At 42.0% G+C, this 14,211-nt stretch overlaps 1 protein-coding gene across 2 annotated transcripts in view; it reads right to left on the bottom strand.

The window, feature by feature from the left end:
• The window catches only part of ash1l (ash1 (absent, small, or homeotic)-like (Drosophila)), a 408,509-nt gene that overhangs the window by 330,095 nt on the left and 64,203 nt on the right, over nucleotides 1–14,211 (bottom strand). The window lies entirely within an intron of this gene.

Here is a 14,211-nt window from a genome sequence, read left to right as displayed (position 1 = left end):
CCTCTGCACACAGCTGATGAATCCAAAGCAGCAGCAGTGACTGATACAGTTTAATATAGTGCGTTGCCAATCAACATTGATCTCAAAGGATTGCTTTAGGAACTCGAGCTTCAGCGGTTTTCCCTTGGAGTTTACTCCCTACACGGACAGATACAGCCACAAAGCAGCGACGGCTTTAGATCTAACTGTAACACTGTACCTTACATTGTTTTCTTTATTTTTTATACTACCTCAATATACTTGTGTATGAAAAGATTGGTCCAGATAGCAGGTAAAAGCTTTTCAGTGTAACTTGTTGTAAGTGACAATGAGCAAATTATATATTTCACAATCAATATAATCATATGAATGTTAGAAATCTACCCAAAATTCATGAATTTTTAAAAGAAAAAGTAGTGGTAAATCTACCAACAACCACAAAGCTTTCAGGTAGGAAAGTTATTCAAACAGGAAGACCAGTTTGAAGCAGCCTCGTTATTAGTTTTGCATACAAAATGTACAAATGATCAGGCAGCATCTGAGGGGAATGAGCAATTGACGTTTCAGGCCAAGACCCTTCATCAGGACTGGAAAGGAAAGGGGGCCGAAGCCTGAATAAAAATATGGGAGTGGTGGGGGGGGGGGGGCACAGCCAGCAGGAAACAGGTGACTCCAGATGAGAGGGGGTAGGTGTATGTGGCTGGGGAATGAAAGGGAATGATGTGAGAAGCTAAGAGTGACAGATGGAAGAGGCAAAGGGCTGATGGAGGAAACTGACAGAAGAGGACAGTAGACCATGGAATAAAGGGGAGGAGGTAAGAAACCAGAGGGAAGTGATGGGCAGGTTGTGAGACCAAGGGAGGGAAGGGAAGAGAAGAGATGAGAGGGCACAGGAATAAGGAAAAACAAAGCAAGCAGAGGGGAGTAGTTACTGGAAGTTAAAGAATGTGATGTTGATGTCATCAGGTTGGAGACTACCAGGGCAGAAGTGTTGCTCCTCCAACCTCCATTTGACCTCACTGTGGTGGGTGGCCGTGGATAGCCACTCGGTGTGAAAATAGAAAGTGGAATTGAAATGAGTGGCCACCAGGAGCAGCTGTTTCAGCAGATGGAGCTAAGGTCCTCCAATCTGCTCCTGGTCTAACTGATGTAGGGGTCACACTGGGAGCAGTAAACAACATTGACAAAGTGAAGTGCCACCTCACCTGCAAGGACCGCTCTTCTAAAAAAATATACAAAATTTCTTTATTACAAATTCGGTGCTATATATACAAAACAGTGACTAACACAATTATGTTACTACAAATGGACAATACACATTAAACCAAAATGTTTCCATCTCTTATCAATGAAGGGAATTACACCCCGTGGAGCCCAACAGTTCCGGAACGCCTCTAAAGGTCGCCATGGACTGCGCGTGTTCCTTTTCAATATTTACCCAGACATGAACATACCTCTTAAACATTGCCAGGCAGTCTACCTGGGCAGATCCTCCCACCCCCAATGGTGGCAAAGGAGGAGTTGTAGCACTTAACATGGCTGCCGAGATAAGTGACAAGTGGGAGATCAATGAGGAGGAACAAGTAGACAAGGGGGTCTCAGAGAAAGTGATGTCTGCAGAATGTGGAGAGAGGTGCAGAAGATGTGCCTGATGTGGGAATCTGGAGATGGCAAAGCTGGGGTTGGATGAATTGGCTCATGGGGTAGTAGGTCAGGACAAGGGGAACCCTGTCAGGTTGGGGGAGGGGTTGTCAGACAGGGGGGGCAAGGGCAGCATTGATAGTGATGGAATAGAAACCCTGTTTTCTTATGAAAGAGGGCATCTTGGATAACCTGGAATGGAAAGCCTCGACAGATCTAGCAGGTTGTACCATTCCAAACTATTCCTGCCACCACCTAAACAAACAAGTCAGTCTGATTTTCTGCCTCTACCTGTTTAACAGTCATCTATCAGTTCAATCAGTGCACCAGCAACCAAAGCACGGGGCCACCATCAGTGAAAACAGCAAACCAATAAGAGTCATCAGTCAATCTCCACTGAAAGTATCCAAACAGATTTCATCAACACATGAAAAGGATCCAAAGAGAAGCAGTGATGACAGCTGAAGCTTCACATTCCATTTATCACATTTAAAAAATCTCTAGTGAAGACATAGAACCACTTCATCCGTTACATGTAAATGGAATAAAAGTAGCAGAATTCCAATAGACTGACATTAAATTGTTTCAGTAATGGGCTACTGAGCACAATTCCAACTGACACCTACTGTCTGGTATTTGGGCTCTTGCACACTGTGGGAGGAATGAAAAAAAAACACTAGGTATTGTATAATGACAAATAAATATCAGACATTCTATCCCTCCACTCAAAATGATCAAAAAGTATGAAATGACATGATGAATAATATTATCAATCATCCTCCGTAAGTCAAATGGGTACTATAAACAGCTCACAGCCTTAAAATTCTGTACTGATGCATTAAAATCTCAGCTATATGAAGCCTCTATAACAGAATGCACTCATTTGAAACTTAAGGCATTTATGAGGCATCAAACTCCAATACATTTACCCAGTTACTGATAGACTGATCTCTCCAGTGAAATGCACTGTTTGCGTTTATGACCAGCACACTAAAGGATATGCTGGAGGGAGCCGGCAAATGTCACACATAGCATGCCTACCATGTTCAGCACAACAGAATTAGCAGTGTGTGTGCGTGTGGGGGAGGGAAAGGTAAAAGCAAGGAGTTGGGCACTATCCTCTCTAATCAGGTTCCTTCTTCTCCAGACCTTTACCTTTCCACCTGTCACCTCGTACTTCAACTCCCTCCCCTACTCACCTGGCTTCACCTATCACCTTCTAGCTTGAATTCTTTCCCCTCCCCACCTTCTTATTCTGACACCTTTCCCCTTTCTTTCCAGTCCTGATAAACGGTTTCGGCCTGAAACCACAAATGTTTATTCATCACCATTAATGTTGCCTGACCTGCTGAGTTTCTCCAGCATTTTGTGTGCAGTAAAACAAGCCCCTTTTCCACTCACTAACCCCCTCACACACAGACACTACAAATGATTCAATCATCAAAAGAAGGCCACAGTGAAAAGCAGTTGCTGGCACATTAATTAATGCCCAGTCAGCAACCATCACATCACAATAGTCCAGCATTTTGTGTGTGCTGCTCTGGATTTCCAGCATCTGCCGAATCTTGTGTGTTTATCACATTACTTGTGTGTAATTTAGGGCAAACAACTTTCTGAAAGGAAATTCACTCTAGTGTTCACATTTCAATAACACATTTGAGTTTTCTTTCCAGCTACTAAGTTGTGTACAATGCCAGAGCTTCAGAATTACCCAAAAGCCTCAAAATATGAAATAAGTTACTACTACTGCGCTGACTCAGACCTAGGGGGCCGGCGTCGGGCACGATGACGGACTCTCCACTTTTCCCACTCCCTCATCAGTGTGTTCAGTTAATCTACATTAGCCGCGCCACTGTCTTCTAGGAGCGTGTTGACCATAGTCTTGGGAGGGTGCCCAGGGTCCATCCTCCCGTGCTTGGGCTCTCATATGATGACTAGGCTGGCAGGTAGCTCGGGGTGGCATAGACAGTGCCCCGCTAGTTGCCGTCTTCTCGCCTGGACTCTATTCTGACGTACAGAAATGAGTTGTGTGATCATTAAAGCACAGATTTCCTTTAAATATGAAACTACTGAACGCAGGGCAAATATTCTACGATAGCTTCAGTACTGGATAAATAAATTAATCTAAATAGGGGAGATTCAAGATGGTTTATTGTAAAGGAGAACAAAATGATTGCTACTCCAGATCCAATGCAGCATTAAAAAAGCAATAAGCAATAAATATAAAAGCAATCCCATAGAACACAATGCACAAGTAATGTGGCCATGTATAAGACTAGTATGCTTAGATGGATTTTATGTATGTAAAGTGACGAGGTTAATGGGAGGAGGTATTGACGACTTGGGGAAAGTAACTGTTATTGAGTCTAGCAGTCCTGGTGTGGATGTTGAGTGGCCTCTTTCCTGATGGGAGTGGGGCAAACAGTCCATAAGCAGGGTAGGTGGAATCCTTCATGATATTGATGACCTTTTTCTGCCACCTTTCTGTCCATATGTCCTTGATGGCAGGTAGGCTACGGCTGGTGATGCTTTGGGTAGTTTCAACCTCCCACTGTGGAGCCCTCCAGTAGAGCTGAACAAGTAACTCAGTCCCACCAAATAACTTCTCAGCAGCAAGGACAAAGATAATGAGAAGTCGGTGTTTGCTGGAATGGTGAAATGATGCACTACATGGCCAAACTTTGCTCTGACACTGGTGAAGATTTTTGTGATTAATGAATCATGTTCTTGGTTGTGGGCAAGCAAATCACAATGTGAAGTTAACTAAATTAAGTTACAGCTATATAGGACCATGGCCAGACCCCACTTGGAGTACTGTGCTCAGTTCTGGTCACCTCACTACAGGAAGGATGTGGAAACTACAGAAAGGGTGCAAAGGAAATTTACAAGGATGTTGCCTGAATTGGGGAGTATTCCTTATGAGAATAGGTTGAGTGAACTCGGCCTTTTCTCCTTGGAGCGGCGGAGGGAGAAAGGTGACCTGATAGAGGTGTATAAGATGATGAGAGGCATTGCTCGTGTGGATAGTTAGAAACGTTTTCCCAGGGCACAGTTTTAAGGTGCTTGGCAGTAGGTATAGAGGAGATGTCAGGGTTAAGTTGTTTTTTTTTTAATTACGCAGAGAGTGGTGAGTGCGTGGAATGGGCTGTTGGCGACGGTGGTGGAGGCGGATACTGTAGGGTCTTTTAAGAGACTTCCGGATAGGTACACGGAGCTCAGAAAAATTAGAAAGATATGGGTAACCCTAGGCAATTTCTAAAGAAAGTACATGTTCGGCACAGCATTGTGGGCCAAAGGGCCTGTATTGAGCTATAGGTTTTCTATGATTCTAATTAACCAGCTGTCAAAAATAAATCGTAGTTATAGCTCACAGAAAGGTTGTACAAACTCATCACAGCGGTCATTACACCCTGCTCAAATGTAATCATCTATTTTAACCTTTTCTGTATCCTCTGTATCCCTTGTTTGTAAAGGCTTGCTGCTTTAAAACATCTTGCCATATGTACTTGGAGTAGGTACTCAAGTTAAACACTATTACTATCTTTCTCTAAACTGGCCATTTGCTCTCCTGGCAGTCAGCTGGAACCTGTCCTTTGAACTGATGAATTGGCCACTCTTCACAATAGCGTACAATGCACTGAAGAGTGCAACCAGTATTTAGTACAAATTCAACATCATGCAGCTAGGGGAGGGGCAGTATGGGTCATGAAGAGGATGCAGAAAAGCTTCAATGGGATTTCCACGTCAGATGGAATTAATGTTGTAAACTGTACAGTCATCTATTTTTAGTTGAAAAAAATTATTAAGGATAGTTTTAAAAGAGATGGAAAGGAGTTGGTGGTCAGAGGGATTTGGATACCCTTGTACACAAATTACTGAAAGAAAACATGTAGATACAACAAGCAATCAGAAAGGCAAATTGTACCTTGGATTTTATTATAAGAGAATTTAAGTACCAGTACAGAAGTGATTTACTTCAATTACATTGGTCCTGATAAGGCAGCACTGAGTTGTGTGCGCAGCCTGGGTTTACCAACTTACAGAAGGATTTGTTACTAGAAGACAGCGTGCAGTGAAGAGTCATTAATTTATTCCTGGGATGATGAGCTTGACCTCTGAGAAGAAATGAAGCAAGCTGGACTATTCTCTTAAGAATATTTAGGATGAGTAAACCATTGGGTCCTTTGAGCTTAGATTCCGATTAATTACTACACGTTCATTGAAACACTGAAATGAGTCGTTCGTGTTAACAACCAACACACCCGAGGATGTGCTGGAGGCAGCCTGCAAGTGTCACCAAACATTCCAGTGCCAATATAGCATGCCCCTAATGCTCAGAGGAACAACAGTAACAGAACAAAACAATGGTAAAACAGGCTGCCTCTGGGCCTCCGACCAATTTTATTGTTTCAATCATCAAGATTACAGCTTGAAGAGATCAGCCATCTATTCCCTCAAAACCCTAAAATCCATCATCTCAACTGACTAGTGCTCCAAATGCCTCTGGAGTACAAGATTCACCATCCACTACATGAAATTTGTCATATCAGATCAAAACTGTCTATTGAGTCTCTGATCCTTGCAAAATCCTAAACTAGTGCGGACACCCTCCCTGTACCACTCTCTTGAAGTCTTTAAAAAATTCAAATTTTCAAAGGGATCAACTCACATTTTTCTGCAGAAGATCAACCTAGACTATTCAATTGTAAGGAACTCTGGAACAAATCTAGTGAATCAACAGTAATAACTACATCCTTTCTTGGATAAAGACACCAAAACTAAACAACTCTGCTGATTATTTTTAGACAACAAAGGAATGAAAGATTACATAGTTTGTTCAAGAAACTAAGGTGAGGCAAAAAAAAACATCAAGAATGAACTCATTAAATAGTAGAGCAGTAGGTAGGGTCCAAAGACACCTATTTCTATTCTTTAGATTTGTGTGTACTCCAAAGTTAAAGTACAAAACCTAGTATTTTCCCTCCTGTGGTCTTTTCGCCCACACTCTACCCTTTAAAATCTATACAATAGCTTATTCGAGATCTCTCATAAGAATATTTCCAATTCCACTTCGTCCTTCTATCTTCAGCCACTAACCAATAGACAAGCCCTTAACACAGAGATCTTTGACTAAAAATCAACACATTCATTTCAGACCACAGTACAAAGAAGCAGCCTCAGCACAGATACCACAACTACAAGTGTTTTCTGCCTGCTGGCCATCTCTTCACCCAGGTGGCTAGATCTCCTTTACTAATTGATGCCTTTTAAAGCAATAGTTATATGCCATGTTTTGTGGTTATCCACATGAGATACTGTAGAAGATATTGGTAGTACATTTCTATTAAAAGCTATTATATCATGCTATAATGTATTACACATGTAATCCTCTTTTACTAAAAATAGAAGCAAAATAAAAGACGAATCTCTTTCCAATTTAAGGTACAGAGCCCTGAAGGTCATTCATCTAGTGCTACACAGCCAGCTGTTAGTGTACTGGTAGATGGCTTCTGAATCTCCCAAACACTTTAGATTAATGGCCAAGGACCACTGGAACCAATGTCTCTATCAAACACTACAGTGATTCTCCCCAGGACACAACACAGTGTTCAGTTCATGTGAACTGTGTATAGCCCAGTCAGAAATGCAGTCATGGACAGAGCTCCCAAATGGCAGAAGATGCCTACAGCACGACAGTACCCACAAATCCTTCTCATCAGTTTCCCAACTTACGGTACAGGTTGTACCTAAATTGAGTGTTCATTAAGCTGGGAAGGATCAGTATGAAGTAGTTCTGACTGAATTCCTAGTTTACTAATTTACTGATTGTTAAAGTAACCACCACTGGCTACTTTAACCGTTAAATGTAACCCTTCTTGCCCTTGTCAATCCAAAAATAGTTTTTAAGTCACTAGTAAATAGCCTTCAAACTTCAATAGCATTGTTATTTCAGAATGCTACACCTGGGATATTTTAATGCATTAGATATCCACCATTCAGTGCTGCATGCTTCAAGTTAGAGGGCTAGTAACCAGAGGCCAAGATAATCCACCCAGAGTTACAAGTTTGAACACTTTCTAGGAATTTTAATTTACGTATCTCACGAATCTCAGAATTTTTTGAGGATGTAACTAATAGAGTGGATGGGGAGAACCAGTGGATGTGGTATATTTGGATTTTCAAAAGGCTTTTGACAAGGTCCCACACAGGAGATTAGTGTGCAAACTTAAGGCACACGGTATTGGGGGTATGGTATTGATGTGGATAGAGAATTGGTTGGCAGACAGGAAGCAAAGAGTGGGAATAAACGGGACCTTTTCAGAATGGCAGGCAGTGACTAGTGGGGTACCGCAAGGCTCAGTGTTGGGACCCCAGTTGCTTACAATATATATTAATGACCTAGATGAGGGAATTAAATGCAGCATCTCCAAGTTTGTGGATGACACGAAGCTGGGCGGCAGCGTTAGCTGTGAGGAGAATGCTAAGAGGATGCAGGGTGACTTGGATAGGTTAGGTGAGTGGGCAAATTCATGGCAGATGCAATTTAATGTGGATAAATGTGAAGTTATCCACTTTGGTGGCAAAAACAGGAAAACAGATTATTACCTGAGTGGTGGCTGATTAGGAAAAGGGGAGGTACAACGAGACCTGGGTGTCATTGTACACCAGTCATTGAAATTGGGCATGCAGGTACAGCAGGCAGTGAAAAGGGCGAATGGTATGCTGGCATTCATAGCGAGAGGATTCGAGTACAGGAGCAGGGAGGTACTACTACAGTTGTACAAGGCCTTGGTGAGACCACACCTGGAGCATTGTGTGCAGTTTTGGTCCCCTAATCTGAGGAAAGACATTCTTGCCATACAGGGAGTACAAAGAAGGTTCACCAGATTGATTCCTGGGATGGCAGGACTTTCATATGATGAAAGACTGGATCGACTAGGCTTATACTCGCTGGAATTTAGAAGATTGAGGGGGGATCTTATTGAAGCGTATAAAATCCTAAAGGGATTGGACAGGCTAGATGCAGGAAGATCGCTCCCGATGTTGGAAGTCCAGAACGAGGGGTCACAGTTTAAGGATAATGGGGAAGCCTTTTAGGACCGAGATGAGGAAAAACTTCTTCACACAGAGAGTGGTGAATCTGTGGAATTCTCTGCCACAGGAAACAGTTGAGGCCAGTTCATTGGCTATATTTAAGAGGGAGTTACATATGGCCCTTGTGGCTAAAGGGATCGGGGGTATGGAGAGGAGGTAGGTACAGGGTTCTGAGTCGGATGATCAGCCATGATCATACAGAATGGTGGTGGAGGCTTGAAGGGCCGAATGGCCTACTCCTGCACCTATTTTCTATGTTTCTATGTATAAGTGACCCCGCGTAATTGTGTGTGTGGGGGGGAGTGGTGGTGAAGAGGATGGTTACCTGTAATTAAATCAAATTGCAATATAAACTACTTTCAATTACCAGAAGTGTTGTCAAAACCCATCTAGTTCACTAGTATTCTTCAGCAAAGGAAATCTGTTGCCCTTACATAGGTGGGCCTGTGTGTGACTCTGACCTTGGCAATGACCTGACATGCCAACCAGTCCATAAGCAATTAAAAAGATAAGTTCTGCTCTAGTGAAGTACCGTTTGTACAATAAGTGATAAACCATATACACACATTTCTGAACATCTAAACATGGAAGTAGTTACATTCCTGTCCTGACAGATGAGAACTTTTCTCAGAATAGTTCCTGCCATTGTCCAACATGAATGCAGGTTACAGCTATACAACCGTAATATAGTAACCATATATTAAAACTAGATATAGAGATTGGAAATGATGTACTACAATCTGAATGCAGGTAGTGTACCGGTTAGCATAACACTTTACAGAGTCAGCAATCAGGGTTAAATTCCCTCTGCTGTCTATAATAAGTGTGTATTGGGCATCCACTGAGCGCAGGAAAATGGGACTACCTCAGGAAAGCATGGACCTTTAGGGCCAAAGGAACTTCTTCAACCAGAGGGAAGTGAATCCATGGAATTCACTGCCACAGATGGCTGTGGAGGCCAAATCACTGGGTATACGGAAGTTATAGTTTCTTGATTAGTCGGGTGTCAAATGTTACGAAGAAGGCAGAAGAATGGGCCTGAAGGGGAAACTAAATCAGCTATGATTAAATGGCAGGACACACTCAATGGACCGAATAGCCCAATTCTAATAGTCTCATCTGTAGAGATTTGCTGTTTTTTTTTATTATTAAGTGCAATCATGAACAATAGCCAGATCAGAAATGCTGATCAAGTCAACTAGTTTCCAAAGAGAACTCTGACAGGCCAATCAGATGGTTCACTGCTGCTCAGCGACAGAACACAAAACAGGCACAAGGGTTGCTAGTCCCTGTACCCCAGAAACACACGAGCCGTGCGGCGGAGGTATGAGCTTTGCATGACCGGATCTGAAAACATCTGAAAGTCATTTAATACAAGAGGGCTTTGTCCTCCAATTATAGAGGATCTCACTGAGATTATATTCAGAATACTGTGCATGGGTCTTGTTTACAACAAGACAATCATACTATAGAACGAGAGAACAGCAATCATTCACTGGATTCACCTCTGGGATTTGATGATGAATGGGAGAGAATGACAACTGACTGGGCTAGTATCTCTAGGGGTTCAGAACAATTGAAGAGAGGTGAGATACAAAAATCAAAGAATGAGAGGGAGATCTTATGGAATCACACAAAATTCGAAAGGAGTTTGTTAGGAAAGATATAGGGATAATGTTTGCCTGGCTCAGGTATCTGGAACCAGAATTACCAGTCTCAAAAGTAAGGGTTCAGCCAGAGATGATATATTTCTTAACAAAGAACCCAGCGAATCTCTACAGTTCGCGGCAGAGATCTGTGGAGGCTCAGCTACTGAATATATTCAAGAGCAAGACCAGTAAAATTCTGAAGATTAAGGGAATAAGTAGTTTAGGGGAAGTGCAAGAAAGAGGGGCCAAATGACCTACTTCTTCACCTAGTTCTCATTAAAGATTCTGTGGCATCACAAGGGAAGTCAAACATCACAAAATATCCAGCTTCTGAATGGATCATGTAGCCACAGCAGTTTTGTGAATAGGCCAGCTCTGTTTATTTAGCAATACAGCACAGAATCGACCCTTCTGGCCCTTCAAGCTGCACCGCCAGCAACCCCTGATTTGAATCCCAGCCGAATCACAGGAGAATTTACAATGAACAATTAACCCTCTAACTGGGAATGAGAGAGGAAATCAGACCACCCTGAGGAAACCCACACATCTCACAGGGAGGACGTACAAACTCCTTACAGACAGCAGCAGAACTGAACTCCAAACTCAAGCACCCCGAGCTGAAACAGCGTCGTTACCCCCTTGCTTATGAAAGCAGAGAAACAGGTTATCTTATTTCACTGTACTTCCACAGTTCCTCAGCAAATTTGGTTATTCAGGCTTGTTGACGCAAGTTCAAAATCATTGATATATATTAAAAGAACAGAAGTTGTTCCACTGGTTGCTCCGAATTTTCTAGAATAGTAACCATTCTGATAAACATTGTGGGCATACTACAGTCGCACCAGAATGTGTAGTGACACTCCCAGGCTGTTCCGAGCACATCCTTGAGTGTGTTAGTTGTTAACACTGATAACACATTTTACTGTATGTTTTGATGTACAAGCAATAAATCAATCTGAATCACTATATCCTGTTGTTTAACCTATTTTCTAAGCTACCTCTGCCACTGATTCCTTGGACTTCAACTCCTGATGCACAGTCCATGGTCTACCAAACATCTGAGTGCAGTGTGCTTACAGCAATTTTATTTTCAGAATTCACAAGACTAGCTTATGGTAAATAAGGAGTGTTTTACTTTATTTTAAAGATAACGATTACATCAAAACACACAAATAAAATGCATCAATTACGTTAAATAAAGTCAGCAAGAATTGTGCTGGGGGCAGCCTGCAATTGTAGCCGCACTCCTGGCGGCAATGTAGCATGCTCACAACTTACTAATCCTAACCATACATCTCCGGAATTTGAAAGGAAACTGGAGCACCTGGAGAAAGTCACATGGTCACGGAGAAAACATACAAACTCCTTACTGACAGTGGCAAGAATTCAACCCCAATCCTACACCTGGCACTATAAAACTGTTATGCCAATTGCTGCACTACCATGCTGCCAGAAACCTAGAAGTACTTTTATTTTAAGTTATGTACAGCAGGTCTGAAGTACTGGATATAATCAAATCAGGGTCGATTTGTTATTGGCAATGGTCACCACTGAGAAAAACTTGATTGCACCAACCACAGATATGGCAGCAGGATAAATAATTAGCAGACAGTAACAATTCACCTTCCTACTTCTCAAAGCTGTTCTAGAATCCACAAGCGGTTAGTGTAATGGAAAGTTCTCCAGTCAGTTCTCCAGTACACAGATTCAACCACTTAGGCTAAAGCAGTGCATGACTAGCTCATAATCCACCAACAGCACACTATGGCTGCAATGCTTACTGTCCACAGGCATAATGCAACAACTAAAAGTAATCAGTTGCAGGGTTTTGGCCTGAAACATCAACCATTCCTTTCCTTCCACAGATGCTACTTCTTCCAGCACAGTTTTTGTGGCTCCAGGTTCCAGCATCTGCAGTCTTGTGTCCCCACCACACCATCCAAATTTATTGCTGCACAAAATCTTGGAACTCTATGCAAAAAAAAAAATCACCCATAAAGGACAACAGCAATTCATGGCAGTATTTCACCTTCTTCTCAAGGGACAATTAATGACTTCCAAGAAACTTGCAAGATCTCATAAGAAACCTACAACTGATTGCTCTTTTATCCCAAAACCCTACAAATTCTCCTTAGTCTAATGACCACTACTGAGAATGCATGAATCAACAGAAAACAACTCAGATTTTGCACTTGACCCTGAACTAAGGGCATGAAATCTTAACAAGGACCAGGGAGGAAGAAAACAAATGTCATTCCACTGTTTAAATAAAGGATAAAGGCAAAAGGTGGGTAACTACAATGTAAATATGAGAAAATCTGCAGATGCTGAAAATCCAAGCAACACTACAGGCCAGTTAGCTTATTGCCTGTAGTGGGGAAAATGCTTGAAGCTATCATTAAGGAAGAAGTATAGGTGTGGATTCATGAAAGGCAGGTTCTGTTTGACAAGCTTACTAGAGTTTGTTTGTTTTTTTTGAGGATATGAGCACAGTGGATAGAAGGGAAAAGGTCCATTTTGTACACTAGGATTTCCAGAAGGTGTTTGATAAGGTGCTGCATAAAAGACAACCATAGTAAGGATGCGTGGGTTGGGGTTATGTAATAACATGGATAGAGGATTGATTAACCAACTGAAGGCATAGAGTTGGGATAACTGGATACTTCTGTTGGCATTCAGTGCTGAGCACACAATAGTTTATGATATACATTAATGATCTGGAAGTGGAGACTGAGTTTGTTGATGACAAATGAAGTGGAAAAGCAAACTGTGCAGAGGATGTGGACAGTCTGCAGAGAGACAGATAGATTAAGTGAGTGGGCAAGTGTCTGACACATGGGGTACAACACTGGTAAATGGAAGGTCATTCACCTTGGAAGCAAAAATAGAAGATTAGATTATTTAAATAGTGAAAGGTTGCAGCTTACTACTGTGCAGAATGACTTGAGTGTGCTTGTGCATGAATTGCAAAAGGCTGGTTTACACATGCAACAGGTTATCAAGAAAGCAAATATAATGCTTGCCTTAATTGCTAGAGAAATTGAATTTAAGAGCAGAGGGGTTTATGCTGCAACAGATGGGTTACTGGTGAGGATACATCTGGAGTACTGTATGCAGCTCTGATCTCCCAGACATACTAGCTTTGGGGACTGTGCATAGGAGTTTCACCAGTTTGATTTTGGAGATGAGGGTATTAGCCCAAGAGGACAGATTGAGTCATCTGGTGCTATACTCATTGGAATTCAGAAGAATGAGAGGGGATCTTATAGAAACATAAAATTATGAAAGGAATACAGAAGATAGAGGCAAGAAAGTTGCTTCCTCTGATGGGTGAACTTAGAACTAGGAGACATAGCATCATGATTTGGGGGCGAATAGATTAAGGACAGGGATTTTTCCCAGAAAGTAATGCATCTGTGGGATTCTCTGCCCAGAGCAACAGTAGATGCTACCTCATTAAATATATTTAAGACATAAATATAATACATACATTTAAAATTTTCGCTTAGAAATTGAACTAAGGATTAGGGGGAAAGAGCAGGTAGGTGGTGCCGAACTCATGGTCAGATCGGCCATGGTCTTACTGAATGGCATAGGAGGCTCAGCAGACCAGATGGCCAACTCCTGCTCCTGTTCCTTATGTTACTTACTCTCGTGAATCTATAAATGGGGGGGGGGGGGGGGGGGAGGGGGAGGTTAAGTTGCATGCCAGAACTAAATTCTGAAAGAATCGAAGGTTTAAAGTAAGAAACTGCTCGAAAAACACACATCCGACAAGTTCTGATGGATGAAATGTTTTGTGCCTTCATGCACTGACCTGCATTCTATCTGCAGCTTTTATTTTTAC

The sequence above is a fragment of the Mobula birostris genome, chromosome 2, assembly GCF_030028105.1.
Source record: "Mobula birostris isolate sMobBir1 chromosome 2, sMobBir1.hap1, whole genome shotgun sequence".
Taxonomy (NCBI): domain Eukaryota; kingdom Metazoa; phylum Chordata; class Chondrichthyes; order Myliobatiformes; family Myliobatidae; genus Mobula; species Mobula birostris.
Note: the sequence above shows the minus strand (reverse complement) of the source record. Positions and strands in the feature narration are given on the sequence as shown.